This window comes from Lutra lutra, chromosome 9 (genome assembly GCF_902655055.1).
Source record: "Lutra lutra chromosome 9, mLutLut1.2, whole genome shotgun sequence".
Taxonomy (NCBI): domain Eukaryota; kingdom Metazoa; phylum Chordata; class Mammalia; order Carnivora; family Mustelidae; genus Lutra; species Lutra lutra.
In genome coordinates this window covers 79,524,075-79,543,389 of record NC_062286.1, presented here as the reverse complement: position 1 = coordinate 79,543,389, position 19,315 = coordinate 79,524,075, and the positions used below count along the sequence as shown (strand labels likewise).

The 19,315-nt window shown below is 44.4% G+C and overlaps 1 protein-coding gene across 4 annotated transcripts in view; it reads right to left on the bottom strand.

Annotated features, from left to right (window-relative positions):
- The window catches only part of PRKCE (protein kinase C epsilon), a 480,653-nt gene that overhangs the window by 49,976 nt on the left and 411,362 nt on the right, over nucleotides 1–19,315 (bottom strand). The gene's annotated exons all lie outside the window — the stretch shown is intronic.

The window sequence follows — 19,315 nt, the reverse complement described above, 5'->3', positions numbered from 1 at the left end:
ACGTGGAGGTTAATTAAACAAATGCTAATTTCCTAATCTGCTGATGACTGTTAGTTTTCATTGCCAAAGATTAGCTGTTAAGATATATATACCCACAACCATACCTGTTCTTTTTCGAAACACCGATGTTCTGATTTAATGGAAAATCACCACAGGGCACAAGTATAAACTATAAAACAATTAAAATCATAAATCCAAATGGCAGCAATTCCCAGTGAGTTTTACAACATCAAACTAAGCAGTTGCTAATCTGAAAAGCTGTGCCCTGGGCCCTGCAGGTGAGTTGGCTAGAGCTGGGGCAAGGGACAGGTATGGACAGCTTTCCGTGGGTGGGCTCTAGTGAGAATCCATAGCGGGCTAGGGTCTATGGGACAGTGAGATCATCAGCCCAGGCCTCAGGAGGTCCCAGGGAAGAGGCCGGCCACAAGATGCTAGCTGGCTTGTCTTCCTTTTTTAGGGAACAACAACAAAAAAAATTCATTCATGCCTTCAGATATTGACTAAGCAACCACTATGTGGTATGTACTGACCTTGGCCCGGAGGAAATAAAGTCCCTGCACTCCTGGAGCTTACATTCTAGCGTGGAAAGAGACATCAGTTAATAAAACACTAAACAGTGTGTCAAGGAATGAAAGTGCTATGAACGTTTAGGCTGGAAAGAACTCTGGCCCACATCCTCCTTTCTCCCACGAAGTGATGAGTATTTACTGAGTACCTTCTAAATGCCAGGCCTTTGTGAGATGAGTTATAAGAGAAAGAATTCTAAGTTGCAGTTTCTGTTACCTACAGATGACACCAGGAACAGGCCACCTGCTCAAGAATGGTGTTTGCTGAGTATTTACTCATGTACCTCACGTACGTGAGCTCATTCAAGTCTCCTTGAAACTCTCTGGAATGGGTACCACCATCACCCCCATCTTACAGATGACAAAAATGAGGCCTGGAGAAGATGAATGCCTTGCCCAGAAGCCTACTGCTAGCTTGGGGTGTGGGGACCAGGAATTGCACCCCACAGAGCAGCCTCCTAACCACACCCCCTATGTGGGTCTAAACCGGGTGGTAGAGACCAGCAGCACTGGAGGAGTTTCGAACCAGCTGGAAGCTCCTTGAAGGAGAGCACACATCCGCTACACTGTCCGTATTCTCCCCAGCGCACCTCCCCCTCCCAGTGCCTGCTCCAGGGCCAGGTGCCAGGAGAGATCAGTACTTTCTGACAGCTGGGTCATCCTCTGGGGAGGCTCACTTCAGGGTCACCCCAATATCCAGCTCAGAAGGTTGTGAGGGGTGGTGGTCTGGTTCAGTCCCGACTTCTCAATAACCATATTTCATTGACTTGTCAATATTATTTTTAATGGTCAACCAGAGATCTAGATTTGGGGCCCTTAGAAAATTGGTTACAGGTCAAGGGCATAAGGATTTGGAAACATTTACCAAAACAGGGACTTTTCCATGATGCCACTTAAGGATTACTAACGCAAAACGGCCCGAGACAGAGCAGGAGGCTGTAGCATCTCACAGACACAAGTCTGGAGATTACTCGGGTTCCGACTTCTTATTCATGATATGTGAATACAGTAACTTAACTTCATTGAGGCTCAGGTATCTCACCTGTAAAATGGGGATAACAATTACTCATTTCAAAGGTTCACTGAGATGCTTAAATAAGATAATATGTAAAAATTCATTCCAGTTCCTGGCACAAGGTGCGTCCTTGACAGATACTAGTTCCAATTCTCCTTCGTGAGCAATTTCCAAACTTGATCATTGAAACCACTAGTTTCATACTCGTCCCTCACCTACACAAAAATGACTGTCTGCTCCATAAACAGAACTGAATGCCTGCTGCCTTTTTTTTTTTTTTTTCCAGACTGACCACATTACAAGTGACACCATAAGGGAGCAGCACAACCACCAGAAGAGGAAACCAGAATGAAGAAACAGAGCTAGGAATTACAGAATAGTGGCTGTGCCCCTATTCTAACCTAGACTTTATTTCCCACCCAGTCTCACCAGCTGACTCGATGGGGGGGGGGGGCACCCTTGTGTGTGAGTTGTGGAAGGACATGGGACATCAAGGTCTGGCCAGTTTGATGCTCCTGTGACTTCTGGAGTCAGACGTGCTACCATTGCGCCACGAGGTCACATAGGCCTGCTCCTGTGACTTCTGAGGCAGAGGCAGGCAGGTGACGGGACTGACCTGTGGTCATGTCTATGAGGCATGGCTGTGTCCAGCCTCCTTGGTCCCTGCCCGTTTCTCACTGATTTTCCAGCTTGCCCATTGTATCTGTGACCTGCTCCATCACTGTCCAGCAAATCCCTTTCCTGTGCAAGTCAGCTAGAGCTTCTCTTGGGCCCTAAGACCCCTGATGAAGCCACGGGTCCCAGGCCAGTCTAAAAATCCCACACTCTTCAGGGGTAGCCAGCTGCCGTGATGACAGCCACTCACTCTTGAAGGCTTCCCACTTTGGAACTATCTCAGGAGCCAGACCAGTGTACTCTGAGGGTGGAGAGAGCTTGCTGGGCCTCATACACTCACAGGTGCCTGTAGATCGGCTAGTAGGTACACAGAACTGATGGAAAAGAGACACTGGTATGGTGAAAAGCAGTCAGGAACGGTAGAATAAGCAATATCCCATATAGTACATCTCCACACCTTAAGAGAAGCCTGGAACGGAGAGCAGTCACACAACGTATGTTGACACGACCCACGAACAAACAGAAGCTGAGAGGTTAGGATCAGATGCTGGTGTAGGGCTCGAACTCTCTCTCTCTTTTTAAAAATAGCCTACACAGCTGTTTCTACACCAACTTCAAAATAAGAGAAAACACTAAGCCACTATTGAAACCTGGAGAAATCACTGCTTATGGGGCCACTGTATTAAGAAGATTCTAAGAGTCCAGGGTTTTAGCAATCTGAGAAGGAAGTATCAATGACAAATTGTTTAAGGGCACGGGTCAATGATTTTGAGCAGAACAGACCTGGAAACTGTTAGAAAGAATCGAAGCTAAAGCACAGAGCCAGAAGAGAAGGCCCAAGTCTGCAGGCTTCTGGCCCTCAAGCCCTGCTCTTTCCATACTTTGGCCCTCAACATCCAGGCCAAGGGTGTGGAGGCTGAAAATAGCACAGACAGCTGCTAGCTGTTACACAGCAGCCATGCTACCCGGATTTCAAAGGAGCTCATCTAGAGAAATCTATCACTGTCCTGCCTTAGGGAAAGTGTGAGTTAGAGAGGCATCTTCACTCTCCGGAGCCTCTGCTCCCCTTGCCTGGTCCTCCTTGGGACTGCCCTCTCCTGGGCTGGATGCCTGCTGGCCTCTGCCCTCCCTGCTCCCAGCCAGCCAGCTCCCGGGAAGGCTGCGGCGGCTGTGTTACCCCTGGGAGTGACAAGAGGGAAGGGAATTCATGTTTGTCAAACTCCTACCACATGCCGGAGGCTGTAGGGAGACCTGAGAATACTAAGCGAGTTTCTACTGGGAAAAAGCTAAAAGCTGGCATGAAAATGGAAAATACATATTTAGGTACTGATACACGTCAAATAAAAGGTATACCTATTAAGGCTTTTGCAGAAACTGTTCTCTCTGCCTAGAACACTCTTTCCCTCTCTTCCTTGGCCAACTCCCATCACTTACTTCTGGCAGGAAACTCTCATGGGCTCCCTAGGTAGCTTCAGGGCCCCTTCTACAGGGGTCCCAAGGCACCCAGATCTGTCCTCGCACAGCATTCATGCCGTGCAGTCTGAAGGCCTACTTATTTGTCTATCTCCCAAACTAGGCTCGAAGAAGGGATGAAGGTACCATGTTGAGTTCCCCACTTTATCTCCACAGGACCCTGTGTGGTGCCTGAGATGGAACAGGCACTTAAAAACAAAAACAAAAACAAAAAACCCTGTGGGTTGACTAAAAATGAGCACAGGTACTCAGAGGAGACTCAGAGAGATCTCTGTGGGCTGAAGGTGGTTGGATTCCAAGACAGCAGGCACTTGGGAATATTGACTAAAGAAAGATCCATTAAGTAATTTTCTTCTGGAAATTTCTTGTTGGCCTGTGCCACAGCCTGGATGCCAAGCTGATCAAACAGCATGGCCTGAACCCTCTCTACAAGAACCAACCTGTTGGGTTATTAGTGCCCTGACTTGGCAGCCTCAATCCTGTTGCTTGGATCTGCCATGCTGTTTGCAGAGATTAACTTCCTTCAGTAATTTTTAATCATTTTAATCAGGTACTTCACTTAGACACAATGAAGACAAGTACAACTTGATTTTGATTCACACTCCATTTTGTCCTGGCGGTAATCGTGTATGGAATGGACTCTGATTTTCATGCTTATTTAATCCTAATGTGAATTATGAATGACTCACTGTCCTAGGTTGAACATTTGTTTTTCTCCACTGTTAATGTTCTCTGTGTGTGTGTGCGTGTGTCCATCCTCATTTATTAGCATGTATGCACTTAGGAGAAGGGAAATATCAAAGACACTAAAAAGTGGAAAAAGTCCATCAGTTAGTTGTATTTGGCTAAATGAAGTCAGTGACTAAATCATTTCCCTCCTAATGATATAGACTGAACCCTATGTAGGAAACTGACTTTTCTTCTCCCTTCCCCTCCTTAAGCTCTGCTTGGAAACAACCAACCCCGGTCTGATGTGCCAACTTCAGAAAAGATTCCTTGGTTCCAGATAAACTGATTCCCATAAACTCAAACTTTTATATTAAACCCAGTCATTATTACCAAAAATGTGTGCTCAAAGTGATTCTGTGTTCACTTACTGACCGGTTCCAAAGAACTTTCTAGAGGAGCACAGTCTACCAGAAACCAAACAATCCTCTTTGTCAGCCACATAATGGGGACTGTGCCCATTTTTCCCTTCTAACACACTTTGGATTATTGAGTTCTCCAAAATGGATGAACTGTGGCACTGTCCATCAGTTCATTTTCTGAAATATTCTTCCAAAGACACTTATTCTAATATTTAGATTTCTTTAAGTAGAAAGCAATTAAATTCCTATTTTCTAAAGCTTTATATAGGGAGAAGACTAAAGTACAGCAGAGAAGAACCTGAGAAATTGCTACAGAGAGAGAACACAGAGCAACTGGTGGTGGAAGTAAGCAACAAACCATTGCAAATAATTACCTAAATGTCTTATTTGTGCCCCAGTGAGATTGTTCAAGTGAGATATCCTTTTAAAAAAAAAATTTTTTTTTCAGAAAAAATTTGACTGTGTATAAATGGTTCTTTTCAAGATTCTCCATATTTACCAATTCAGTAGAGGTTCCTTGTGAAGAAATGCTTTTAATTGTTTAGGGCCACCAGACATTATATAAACATGCAACACCTCCATCCTTGTCACTCATGACATTGGCTGGGTAAAGATCTTTGCTAGATGTAGAAGATCAGGGAGCTGGAAGACTGGTTCCCAGTCCTTAAAAGAATTTGTAGCATATCAAAGTTAGATCAATGAGTGACATTTTGTGTACAAAGACTATGATCTCTTTCCTCTACCCAGAAGCTCTCACATAAACACAGAGCCATGTGTCTTCATGGTCATTTTTCACATAAGCAGGAACCTCCAACTGGTGAATGAACACAGGGCAATGTCAAGGGTACCAACCAGGTAATGTTCATTGAGGAGGAGGGACCTGATGATATTAACATCTGCTCACTAGGTTAACTAGGTTAGTATTTAAAAGGAGATTCTCTCCAGGTGGCTGTCTATTCATAATCCTTATGATGCTCAGGAGGCAGAAACACCATTATAATTAGAAATGAGAATAGTGTCCACTGTTCACCACTAACAACTCTTCATTTATAAGCGAGCATTTTGAAATCACTTTTCAGACTTGTTGAAATTGCCTGACTACAGTCAGTTGCTTGAACTCGGCGGTGCCTTGAGTCTATTTCCCCGTCAGAACGGCACGTGCCCCATAAACACTCCTTTCCTTCATTCATTGTTGGCAACTTGATTTCTTTGTGCTTGGGAAGGTGCCAAGCCTTATCATCCAATACCAAAGAGGGTGGAAGCAGGAACAAGATATAGTATGTCCTTAAAACCACTACATTTGCTTTTGATCCATGTGATACAGACATCTTAAGGATTCTAAGAGTAAATGGGTAAAATCATTCACTCATTCCCCAACCCCCCATAAGTAATCCCTTGTTTTTGGGTAGTGCTTTTGACACTTCCCCCAAATTTCTTTATCTTCAAGATCTCACTAAGCCTTATTACAGTCTCCTACTTTTCAGTAACTGTCCTACAATTGGAGGCAATAGTTTAAGACATTAATATGTGTGACTTGCTTATCTTTTTACCCTGAATTTCCTCTTAGCAGTGTGTAGACGGAAAAAAAAAAAAAAAAAAGGCGGGGGTGGGGGGCTCAAGTTTTCCTTTGTAAGCCTCTTACTTTCCTTGTATTTGCACATTTTCCTAGTGAACTTGAGTAAACCTTCCTCTTAAAGATTAAACATAGTACCCCAGAAAGAGGTTTCAGAAACCATGCCCAATGGGCAGTAAATATTGCTGCAATGACCCACGGCAAGGTAGTCTGGTAAAGGTTTCTAGACTCTTCCCTCAAGCTTTAGTAGGAAGGATTAAATTCAATTTTACATGAAAAATAATCCGGCTTTGCTCAAACTCCTCTATGTATAATGGAGGCAAACACCTGTTGGCATGGGGGTAAAGAAAATAGGCAATGGTGCCCCGGGCCACGCTCCCACATGGATCCCCCACTTCCTGCCTATGGGATTTTTTGCTTCAAGTTGCAGCTTGAAGTTTTGGTTTCTTCATCTGTAAAATGAGGACAGTATTATCTACCACATAGGCCATAATCCTGAGAGTTTAATGAGGGTATATATGGAAAACACTTAATGTCAAACACAATTTAACCCCGCAATAAGTATTATTGATCGTTTTCAAAGTGAGGAGCTTCCCATATGAACCCAGACCCAGGCAAGGTCAGAGGAGACAATGAGCACTATTTGGGGTATTTTAACACTAAGATCATCTTTAAAGAGAACGAATGTAAAACTTTCCCATGGCCAAAACAGTTACCTCCCAGGAGGTGGTACTGACTGCAGGGGTTCTAGAAACAGTCTACCTTGATCTGCATTATACAGCACTCTAGTCATGGAAAGGTTTATTCACATATAAGAACTGTGTGCTTCACTGGAGTCCTATTAGACCTCAATAAGACCAAAGAAATGGAATTTAAAAAAAGAAAAAAAAACAAAACAAGGAACAGGTATAAATCCTTTTCCCCTTAGTCCGCCTTGCTCCATGTAAATTACCCACAAACCCAGTTTTAGGAGAGGGCTGCTTAGTGAGTGAGCCAACTGTACAGAGCCATTCACAAGTGTCATTGTGGGTATATATCTAGGTGTATGGAGCCATGGGAGTATGTGCTCAGAGATGGCATGCTGGCTTGTTTTCAAACACAAATATTTCTTTTTTTTTTTTTTAAGATTTTATTTATTTATTTGACAGAGAGAGATCATAAGCAGGCAGAGAGGCAGGCAGAGAGAGAGGAGGAAGCAGGCTCCCTGCTGAGCAGAGAGCCCGATGCGGGGCTCGATCCCAGGACCCTGAGATCATAACCTGAGCCGAAGGCAGCGGCTTAACCCACTGAGCCACCCAGGCGCCCCCTCAAACACAAATATTTCTACTGACATCCCGAAATTGGTGAACCTGACCATCAACCTAGAATTTCTGGTCAACAAACCGGTCACCATTTTCTAGCCATCCCCTAACATCCCCTGCACCATGCCGGGTCCTACTGAGCTGCAGACTGGGCAGGTATTCTCGGGTACTGACTGCAGGTGTCAGAGACAGGCGGTAAAGGCAGTAGGCATCCCGGAGTCAGAGAGACTAGAACGCAGAGACTTCTCTAGCAGGGCGTAGGGTGGAGCCTGACTCAGGGGACAGGGGGCAGCGCCTTCACAGATTGATCTCATGCCATAAAATGTTCAAGGCAGTCCGGTCCCATAAACCATACGAAGTCTACTTTATGATGGGTGCACCGAGGTGGAAGGGAAAATTGTCTACTGGTGTATTCTTAATCCCTTTAATCCCGAGAACACCAAATGATTACTGGCAGAAACCTTCCCATAAAAGATTAAAGGGTGGGGTGATGTTAAGGTGCTCTGCTTAGATCGAGTTATGATGGAAAAATGACTTTAAAATTTTTTTGGTTTTGTTATGTTTGAAGCAAAATTTATGTGGAGAGAAGGGGTTTTAGTTGGGGAGTGGGCCAAGAGGTTCCAAAGGATCCTATCACATGCTCATTTAACCAAATGAGGGCCACCTGGGGCGGGGAAACTGCTATTAATACATGAGTAAGAACAGAGGATCATACTTAGACTATTGCAGTTTTTATGGTATGGGTAGATTAAATATCTTTCTAGGTTTAATATTTACAGAAAATAAAAACTCCTCTGGTTCTTCAAACATGGCTGGAGTTCTTCCACAAAAAGTTCAATACGACCTCAGGTGGTTTGTAGAATCTTGGAGAGTGGAGAAAAGGAAATGAAATGGCAGATGCAAATTTCTCCCTATGCCTTCCTGTTATCTTCAGAAGGGTTCAAAAACCTGTCAGCCTCTCGATCTGATTTTTTTAGGGTGCCCAAACGAGGCACCTGTTAACTTCCAACTTCTCGGTGAAGTTAGTGCTGCATCATCACAGGACTCGAGAGCCGGGCAGAGAGTTTCAGCCTCGCACCACTGGGCAAAGTGGCCAGATAGTTTGTGTTGGGGGCCGTCCTGGACATCGCAGGTTGTACAGTGTCACCTGTGGCTTCCATCCGCTAGATGCCATAGCAGAACCCGCCCCTCCAACCCTGAGATGAGCCCCAGACATTGCCCATTGGCCCCTGGGGGCAAAACCACCTTCGGCTGAGAACCACATCAGAGGAAAAGTCAAGAATCACGTGGTCCAATCTCATCAGACGGCTGAAGAAACTATGGCCAAATACAGCATTCTGAAACGGAGTTCAGCACTTTTCTCCCTCAATGGTGCTGTTGCTTGAGAACCAAATTCTATTATTTATTTATTTTTTTCCCCTGCGCTCCATGCTGGGGAGCTGAGTTCCCCAAGTCTATTGTCTGGAATGACAACACTTCCCAGAGCCTTACAAACAGCGGAGCCTTGAGGCTCGCTAGGCAAAGCGTGTCATCTCTGGGTGGTGCCCAAGGGGCCACCTGTCTGTAGACCCTTGGGGCACCCACCAACAGAAAGCTAGGAGAATCCAACCAGTTCCCAGGTGGCATTTTAAAAGACACATTATAACCATAACTTCCAACCCAATTCCAGCCACAGGCATTAAGAATCCTCAAGCCAGAAGTGAAATACGCTAGAGGAACGTCATGAACAGACTGGGTGGGTGTTCCTTGCTAGCTCCTGGCTGGTAAGAATCTAGCTCTCTCTGTCTGAACACTGTGTGTCTTTTAGTCCACTGGTTCAGAAGATCTCTTTGTATGAGTGTCTTCACTTGCTAAGAGGTGACGGTTTCTGGGAAAAGACATTGCTGGAAACGGTACTACCTCTTCCAGCTCTAATGTAAACCACACTGCAAAAAGAGGCACTATGCTAAAAACAAAATTCACTCTGAACAGCCTGGAGGGACTAGCGACTGGAAGAATTCAGAAAACATGAGCCCCCAGGGCTAATAAGCCACATTTAGAACCACTTGAATATATTTTGTATTTAAAGGAATTTTATTTATGATAAGAATTTGAATGTCTTCTTGCCTCTGCCCCACCCCTTACTTATAAAGATGAAGTGACATCATTTAGCTAGAGCAAAGAATGCCCTAAAAAGAACTAATAGGCCACTTTGTTTCTACCACTTAGGAAAGGGGAAAAAAAAAAAGCAAGACCAAACCTAACAAATGCTGTTGTGTTTTTTTTTTTCTCCTTCACAAAAATAACAGAAGGAAAGCTGCTACTGTAATCAGCAGTGATTGCAGGCATTTCCTGTATTTTTATATCAAGCTGGTTGTTTTTTTTCCATTACATACCCAGTGAACTCCACTTAGGTCAAGACTAGAGAAAAACAGTACTAATTATGCCTCCAAACCCACAAATCTGCCTACTTAGCTCTACTAATTTGTGTCGACTCCATGGTTCCCAGGAACCAGTGAAAGAAAAGTCTTCATAAGCCATTGGATCCTTCTCCAGGAGCCAAGGCCCTCAACGTCCCTGTGCCCCTCACCCCCCAATCTGGCTTAGTGTCTGCGTCCCAAGAACAAACTTTTGCTCCTCATGTTCCAGGTTGAGATTCAATCCTGTTGTTCAAATGAGAGAGGCTTGGGTCAAACACCAGGCTCTCCTGGGTCCATGTTCTAGGCCTACCTGTGGACAGGTCAATGCCTAAGCCTCCAGGTCCCATAGTTACTCTGGACCAGCACAAGGGACCTTTGTTCTTATGTTTTATCCCTAAGAAGGTCTCCGTCCTTACAAGTCACCTTCCGTGCTTACAAGACAACATTTGGAATCTCCTTATTGAAGTCGGCGATGATGCGGTGCTGACCAAACTGTCTCTCTGCTTGTCTCTTTTGTTACTTCAAGGCTTTCCATGGAAATTGTCCCCCACCGTGTTTCTGCCTTTTCCCCTAATTTTTAATATCTGGCTTATGATACCGCACCACACTGGCCTTCGCAGTCAACACAGTGTGTGCAGAGCTGCCAGAGTGCCTAGTCTCCCTTTCAAGCCTGAAAAGCTATGGAAAGACTTCTTGATCAATATGAGATCATCATAAAAGGGTGACAAGATCTTTGGCCAAACTTGGGCAGTTTCTCTTTCCCCAACCTGTCCCACGACTGCCCGCGGACCCATTCTCCTTTGTTTGTGGACTCTGAGGTCGGTTTTCTTCTTGGTGATGCCTCCTACGCTCAAGTTAAACAAATTATCTCATAGGTTTTGAATGACGAGGCCACAGAGGAGTCTCCGGTTGACAAAACTGTCCCAAGGACATTTTCCTCTATATTGGGTTACTTGACTCTCTGACAGTTTATTCTTCAATTATCCATGCTACTTAACATTTTATCTTATTGTTCATGAATTCCATTGTTTGATGTAATAGTTAACTTCCCAGACTAGGAGAGCTGAGGTGGAACTCTGAGGTAAATAAATACCATTCTGAAAGAGCTTCACGGGACTGAGGATTAGACATGTTCTCCTAGCCCTTCTGCGATTACCTTAGATGACCCCATTCTTCAGCTATGGATATACTTTCAAGTCAAAGCCGGACACTTTTAGCGTCAACCTCACAACAAATCCACTACCCCACAGAGATCACTTACCAAGTGCCCAGTTCCACAGTAAGATATCACGAGGTAAGAATAATAGCAATAAATAATCACTATGCCTTGCCTATGTCCTTTTCAAGCATACCTTATTTAATATTCCTAAAGGTCACTGGGTGCCTGGCTGGCTCAGTCAGAAGAGAGTACGATTCTTGATCTCCGGGTTGTGAGTTCAAGCCCTGTACTGGGTATAGAGATTACTGAAAAAATAACTAAACTTAAAAAATATATATATTCCTGGGGCACCTGGGTGGCTCAGTGGGTTAAAGCCTCTCCCTTCAGCTCAGGTCATGATCTCAGGGTCCTGGGATCGAGCCCCATATCGGACTCTCTGCTCGGTAGGGAACCTGCTTCCCCCCCTCTCTCTCCCTGCCTGTGATCTCTGACTGTTAAATAAATATATTTAAAAAAAAGAAAAAAATATATATATATATTCCTAACAGTCACGTCAGGTAGGTATTATTCCTATCCCAGGTTTTAAATGGGGAAACTGAAGGTCAGAAAGGAATAGAACAGGTGAGCATGCAGTGCCAGGATCCCACCTGTCCAGGTATGTCCAGCTCACAGGCGCATGATCTCCCAGCCAAGTTGCCGCATGTCGGGTCCCTGGTCATTACTGTGGAGAGCATTTATGAGGTGTGCATTTCCATGGAAAGCCTTGAAGTAACAAAAGAGACAAGCTTCCGCTCCCTTGATTTCTGAACCTCACGTAGAATTTATTTTAGAATGCATCCTTTCAAAACCCTTCAGATAAATCAGGATTTTGCCATTATATGCTCACATTATTTTTGATGCAAAATGATTTTCAGAAATCAGGTTGGCTCCTAAAGGAGGACCCATTAGACATGAAGGACACCATTCAAAGGAAAACCAAGAGGGGAGTGTAAAAATATTTAAAGTAAAAGCAGCATCTTCCCCTGAATGAAGTATCCCAGGAGGACTCCCCAAAGGGGATGACAATACTCATTTGGATTTGGACATACTCTTGTATGTTTGCCTAAAAAAAAAAAAAAAAAAAAAAAAAAATCAGTCCATTTCCTTATGGCAGAATTGAGAAACACCCAGCCTCCTGATGCCTCGTGTGCTTTCTGAAAGAGCTAATCTGACCAGATTTTATAGTATGTTTGATAGTCACCTGTGGGTTTTTTTCCCTCCTATTCCTTCAAACATTAAATTGGGTTCTTAGCTATTAAAGATAAGATCCTTTGTATCATGTTCCTTCTCATATGAAATTTGACCCACAATTTTCTTTACTGCAGGCTTCCCTTTAGACAATAGCAAGAAAAACCACCAAAAAATTCTTTAGATTCTCCAAGTGAAATATCTTTGTGCTATCCATGGTTTGGTTTTCCCCTCTGCAGACCTCATGGCTGAAGCACACACTCATTTGCTACTTTCTCCTTCCCCTGATTTCAGTCTAGGAAGTTTTTAACCCTCACATTTCTCTAGCCAGCCTTTCAAGGAGTTTTCGTTTGTTTGTTTGCTTTACTTAGAATTCTTCTCAGAAAAAGCATTATTTGTGATCATTAAACTACTGTCTCTGGCCAACCACAGGGGAAAGTGGGGACAGAAAATGTCAACTGGGATGGTGAGCACATGGCGGCTGTGGGGTTAGCGCTGTTATTAGCGCAGACCAGATCCCAACAGTGTCGTGGCCCACTTGGTTTTGGTTGAGTTGGGGAGTGGGGAGGAACTCATCCCCAGGTCAACCCAGACTTCTGAGCTCATGATCGTTCCAAGCTGTCCACCATATAAGTTACCATATGGCGTTACCCCAGAAGCTCTCCAATCTCCTTCTGCATTTTCCCTCATCCTCTTCTTTTATTTGAAACACTGAGGTCTCAGTTACCCAGCTGCTTGTTACCCAGCATGGAGATGGTTTAAGCTAGAATCCTGGAGCTTCTCTTACAGACTGTAGTTGCAAAGGAGCTCATGCCCACGTGTGCACGCTGTTCTGTAACAAGTTCTAAAAGGCACCTCTTATTTGACTTTCTCCATCTGTAGGTGTGTGCCCCCATGTCAACAGGGATATCCTCCCTGACAGTGGCTTACCTCCTACGCAGCTGTAGGCTGGGCCCCTTGGAGGGCCACAGACGAGGAGAGGTCATGACCCCCAACCAAGGCCTCAAAATTCAGTTGGGAAGACCCAAAAAATGAAGTATGTAGAGCTGGAGCAAGCACTCCACCCCTACCCACTCTCTGAAATCCCAGGCCACTAGGCAAATGCTCATTCACCCTTTGGGGAAATCTCACCTCAATCCTCCTGCCCTTGTCCCGTTACAAAGCAAGATCTTTCCTCCTGTAACTTGAGGCCTTTGGTTCCCGATAGCAAGGAATTTTGTCTCACGTTGAAAAAATAAAACAAAGACTCATATACAAAGATACTAGAAAAGAAGGCAAATGATGGGAGAACTCTCTGAGCTGTGCTCCCCAGGATACCCTCTGTGATGGGGTGCTAATCATGGAGAGAAAGAAAGGAGCCTGTGTTTGATTCCAAGAAGGTTCTAATTATAGCTCGGTATCTTATTTCCGTTGAGAACACTGATTTATAATTCAGACACACACACACATACACAAACAACTTGGTAGCCTTGACGAAAGTACTGACACACACACAGATAGCTACCAACTCTGGCTTCTTGTATGCAAGGCTACGTCCCTCATCAATGGCCAGATACCATATTGCGTACACACAAATGTGTCCTTCGATTGTACAGGGTGCCCACGGGAGAACACTGTGAATCCCCAGGGAAGCGGGGCTTCTGGGTTCTTCACACTTCCTAGCGCATTCTTCCAATCCCATGCTCAGGGGATTCCCTCTGGACAAGATGGACTGGGTGGACATGGTTTGCTGGGGATTTGAGTTTTATGAGGTATGCATTTCTTTGTGCCAACAATAACTTAGGTCTTCAGGCTCTTGCCAATAATAATCACCTCTTCTACCTCTCAGGAACACAGAAAGGATGGGGAGCAGTGTCTGGGAACAGGCCCTCTCTGTGGGAGCCTGCAAGGTCAGGCTGTGAGAGCCTAAAGTGACCAGCTGAGCTTGGAACCTTTGTTCTGCTTTGGATACTTGATAACTTGCAAAATAATACTCCCCTGCCACATTATCCAAGTATAACCTTCCAGGGCCTGTGACTGAGGCTCACACTCCACTGTGGTCAAGGAGGGACACCAGAAGGAGAAACTCTCCAGAATGTGCTCCACGTGGAGGGCCACTCAGGATAGGCTGCAAGGCTTCATGAAGCTGTCCCTAGTCAATGGGATGGGATTTCCTGGGATCTTTTAGAACACACAATCTTGAGAAAAGGGATCCCTAAGTGTACATTATTAATGCCTCAAACCCTTTTTCTTCAGATCCTGCCTTTTTCTTGGCTTGCATTTGAATTCACCATATTTTTAAAATTCATGTCAGTACATCACAAAATTCTCACTGAATCATAAAACACAGTGAAGAGGCTTTCCTGAGGGAAAGAGTTTTAGATCCTTCTAAAAGCCTTGGACTCTTGGAGGGCAATATTTTTTCCAGCTATGTTGGCCAGGTGATGCCCGGCTTCTAGAAGGTTGCAGCCTTAACTCAGAAAAATCATGAACAAAGCCCTCTGACCACAAAAAACCAGGTCCGACATAGAAATTCCCTCTTGGACAGGCCTAGGTCTGCCTGTTTAGTTCTATGCTAGTTGACATGCCCATCACTGCTGGGCCAAGCAGAAACAGAGCCAAGCACTATAGAGTTTTTCTGTGAATGTACATCTCCCTGTTCATCTGGCTCCAAAGGCCAGCCTGCTAGTTGCTCAGACATTAAAAATGTGTCTGGGGAATGAAGAGAGAGGTAGTGATTCATTCCCATTAAACCAAAACCACAGATTCAAAATACATATACTTTGTATATATGTGTATATATATATACACATACATATATATACACACACATATATATACACATACACATCTGAGAAAAGCAAATAAGTAAAAAAAAAAAAAAGACATGAATAACCAGCAGTATCTAGAATATTCTTGAGGCAAAACATGCAGAGATGAAGTGCAGTCACCTGTCCCCACAATAGCTGGCACTGAGATGAATCCATAGCTGCTCTTCCATCAAGATTCACTGCTTTATGGCAGATGTGAGAAGGGTGGTTATTGGCCTGTCGTCCTATTGCCTGCATCAGCCGGGAATCTCTTCTTGCCCCAAAGTTACCCCTGTCCAGGGCTGAGAGGCAATCCCCTACACGAGGCATGTCAGGAAACAGCCCCATTCCCTTTCCCCACTGCCATGTCTAGCTGGAGAGACCCATCCCTATGGTCTAGGGCATTTCTCCTGCTAATGTTTAAATCCTTCTATACACCCTCTGCCTTCCTCAGGTCCTGCCTAGAGTTTCCAGCTCAAAAAGGGAGACTGAGGCACAGGGAGCATTTGGTTTAGAGGAAGAGATAGGACAACTGATAATAGTATGTTTTGAACATCTGGCTAGGTCCTGACCACATTCTATGAGGAAGGCATTAATATAAGAATTTGACAAATAAGGAAACTAAGGCTTAGAGTGGCTTAGAAATTCCCCAAGGTCAAACATCTGTAAGTGACCAGTCTGGTGGGATTCAAATGCTGGGCTGTCCGACCTCAGAGGTCCATATTTAACTGTGGACTACAGAGCAGGTTGAGAGAACATATTCTCAACGAGTGACTTAAGAGGTGAACCATGAGAGACTATGAACTCTGAAAAACAATCTGAGGGGTTTGAAGGGGTGAGGGGTGGGAGGTTGGGGGAACCAGGTGATGGTGGGTATTGGAGAGGGCACGGATTGCATGGAGCATTGGGTGTGGTGCAAAAACAATGAATACTGTTACGCTGAAAATAAAAAAAAAACCCAAAAAACAAAAACCACTTAGTCTGGATCTATATTCCTATGTATTTAGGGTAATTATTTTCAATTGTGGTGTGGTAACAGAACTGGGGTGTCCAAGTCAGCTGTGGTCCATGAAGTAACTGGATAGTACCAACACAGTAATTACGGTAAGGGTTAATACAGTGCTCACTGCCTAACCAAATACTGGGCTAAGTGCTTTGATTAATGGCCCTATGTAAGCCCTACAACCTTCTTGTAAAGGGAGTATTATGGCCACGTTTCATAGATTATAGAACATACACTCCTCCCCCCGTATTTTAATAATTTTGATGATGCATCTTAAAACTAAAATTGACAATTGTTTTTTTCAGTTAAAAGAACAGAAAAAGGGAAGAGAACAAAAAACAAATGTAATGAATAATTACGAAAATGGCAAATATCAATTCAATTATGCCAATAATCTGAATACACCAAAGAATAATAATTTGAATATGTCAATTAAAGGATAGAGATTGTTGGAGTAGATTAAAAAACAACAAATAGAGAAGGATGGAGAAAGAAATACGTAGTCCTCACACTAACTAAAAGAAAGCTGGATTACCTATGTTAATTTCAGACAATGCCGACTTCACAATGTAGAAAAGTATCAGAAATAAAGAGGCATATTACATAATGACAAAGGGGGCAATTCCTCCAAATGACCTGAAGTCCAGGCAGGTATGGACCTAACAACAGAGTATCAAAGTAGAGGCAAAAACTAAGAGAACACAAACCCACAATAGGATATACGTCACATCCGCTCCGATGGATAATCCAAAAGCCAGCTGATAACAAGTGCTGGCCAGGATGCGGAGAAGTCAGAACCTCCGTGTGTCAGTGGTGGGAACGTAAGAGCACACAGCCACTTTGGAAAACAGGCAGCTCTTTCCAAAGTTAAACACGGCTGCCATTTGGCCTGGCACTTTCACTCCTAAATGAAAACCTGGGTCCCCTCAGAGACTGGTACAGCAATATTTATAGCAGCAGGTGGATAAGCCAGGGGTCCATGAACTGATGGATGAATAGACAAAACGTTCTCTGTCCTACAATGAGACGCTATCCAGCCACAAAAAGGAATGAGGAACCGATGCATGCTGCAACAGGATGGACCTTGCAAACATCCAGAAAGCCAGTCACAAAAACCTGTGTTTTATACGGTTCCATTCATATGAAATATCTACAGAGAAAGAAGGTAGATAAGTGGTTGCACAGGGCTGATGGTGGACGGTGGGAGGCTCAGGGAATGATGGTTAAAAGGAACAAGGCTTCTCTTTGGGGTGATGGAAATGCGCGTGATGTGTGAGATACAAAACAGCAATAATAACAACATTAATGTGCATACTTGCAGTGGGTGAACTGCACACTGGGTGAATTGTAGCTCAGAAAAATTGTTGGGAAAAAAAGATAACCATAACTGAAGGGAGAAATGGACAAATGGCCCCTTCCAGTGATAGATCTGGCGGGCAGAAAATCAGTTAAGGATGTAGGTGACCTGAAACATCACTCCTCAATGCAAACTACAGATCCCTTTTATAGCAGTGTGCTGGTCAGTGTTTAACAACGGCTCTCCAGGGGAACAAACCTTGATCTGCAGCATTTGCTGAATTCCACCGCTGATTTCAAACCACCAGCGAAATGTCACTGATCAAAGAGCTGGGCAGAGGCACAGAGTCAGCTTTCCCTTTGGTCCACTGTTGCTGGCTCGTACTGGCTCTTACAGACCAGACTGCTCACCTTCCAAGAATTTTGTGAGCTGATGGTTAAACATGGGTGGTTTGAAATAGACAACATGGGCAATATTTACACCATAGCAATCAGCTACAAATTAGGTATTTCTGTCTGCTTAAAGCCAACTTATCAACATATACCATCAAATTACACCCCAACTCATGATTCTGCCTGTATCACCAAAAGACAGAATGCCCTTGGACAAGTCACACGACCTCTGTTGCAGTTTATTTCATCTACGAGGGACAGAACTGGAGTCTGCTTCCACCTCTGCAATTCTATTAAATAGTAAGCCCCTCTTCCATGGTCCCCTCTCACCATACAATCTCAGTTCATGTCCCCGGGCAGTGACATTACTTCTCACAGTTCATCTGTGGCCCCTCAGGATGGTGACCCTGGCCTTCCCTCAAGCCTCGCTGCTCACCAGGCCTCCCTTTCTGGTTTGAGATATGGGCATGTGGAAATTCTTTAAACCCACAGGCCCATTTGGCATTCCCCGACCCTAAGCCTTTGCACATTCTGCTTCTACTCCTTGGCTCCCTCTCCCACATCCTATCATTCTGGCCAACTCCTCCTTATCCCATCGGGCCTCTATGAGAGAGGTCACTTCCCCCAGAAAGCCTTCTTTGACTTTCTCCGAGTAGCTGAGATATCTCTGCTATGTGGCTCCCTAGTACCCCAGCCTTCCCCTATCATCATTCTTATCAGTTTTTATTGTTATTTCCTGTTTTATCATCTGGCATCCCCACCCAAACCTGAGTGCCAAGAGGACAGAGAATGTGTGTCTTTTCCTTTTCATGGCATCTTGAAGTCCTACACCTGACATACCAAGGGGTCCTGACAACCACTGACTGAATAAATGAGCATCTGTTTAAGCACGGTGCTCTCTAAACAACAGAGATTTTTTGGCGGGGGGGTGGGGGGGGAGGGGGGCGTTGCTTCTCAAGAAAAGGCACAAACCCAAAGAGAAATCCCTTTGGATGAATGCTTTTACATTAGCAGATTTCACCCAAGGGAGCAAATTTCATCAGAGAGATGCACCACTTCTGAGGGGGTCTTTGATCTGTGGGCATGAGCTGTTCAGTCCCAACGGGACCACAACTTTCTAAGCAAGCAGCCCCATTCTTCAGCCACTTCTTGCCCATATGGTGGGTTTAGCCCCTCAAGGGAACTTTGCTCACTACTGGGATAAGTATTTAACTTGGCTACAGCAGAGCCTTGAAAAACTATTCATTTTGATTAAGAGGAAGGACTGTGGAGACATTAGGAAGAGGAACTCACATGGTGATCTGATCCTCAAAGAGCAGCAAATGGGACCACCTGCTGATGACATCTCATGTTCCAAGAGATCATGGCACTCTGGGCCACACCTCTGAACCCTTCCAAAGGGCACCAGCTACTCTCTC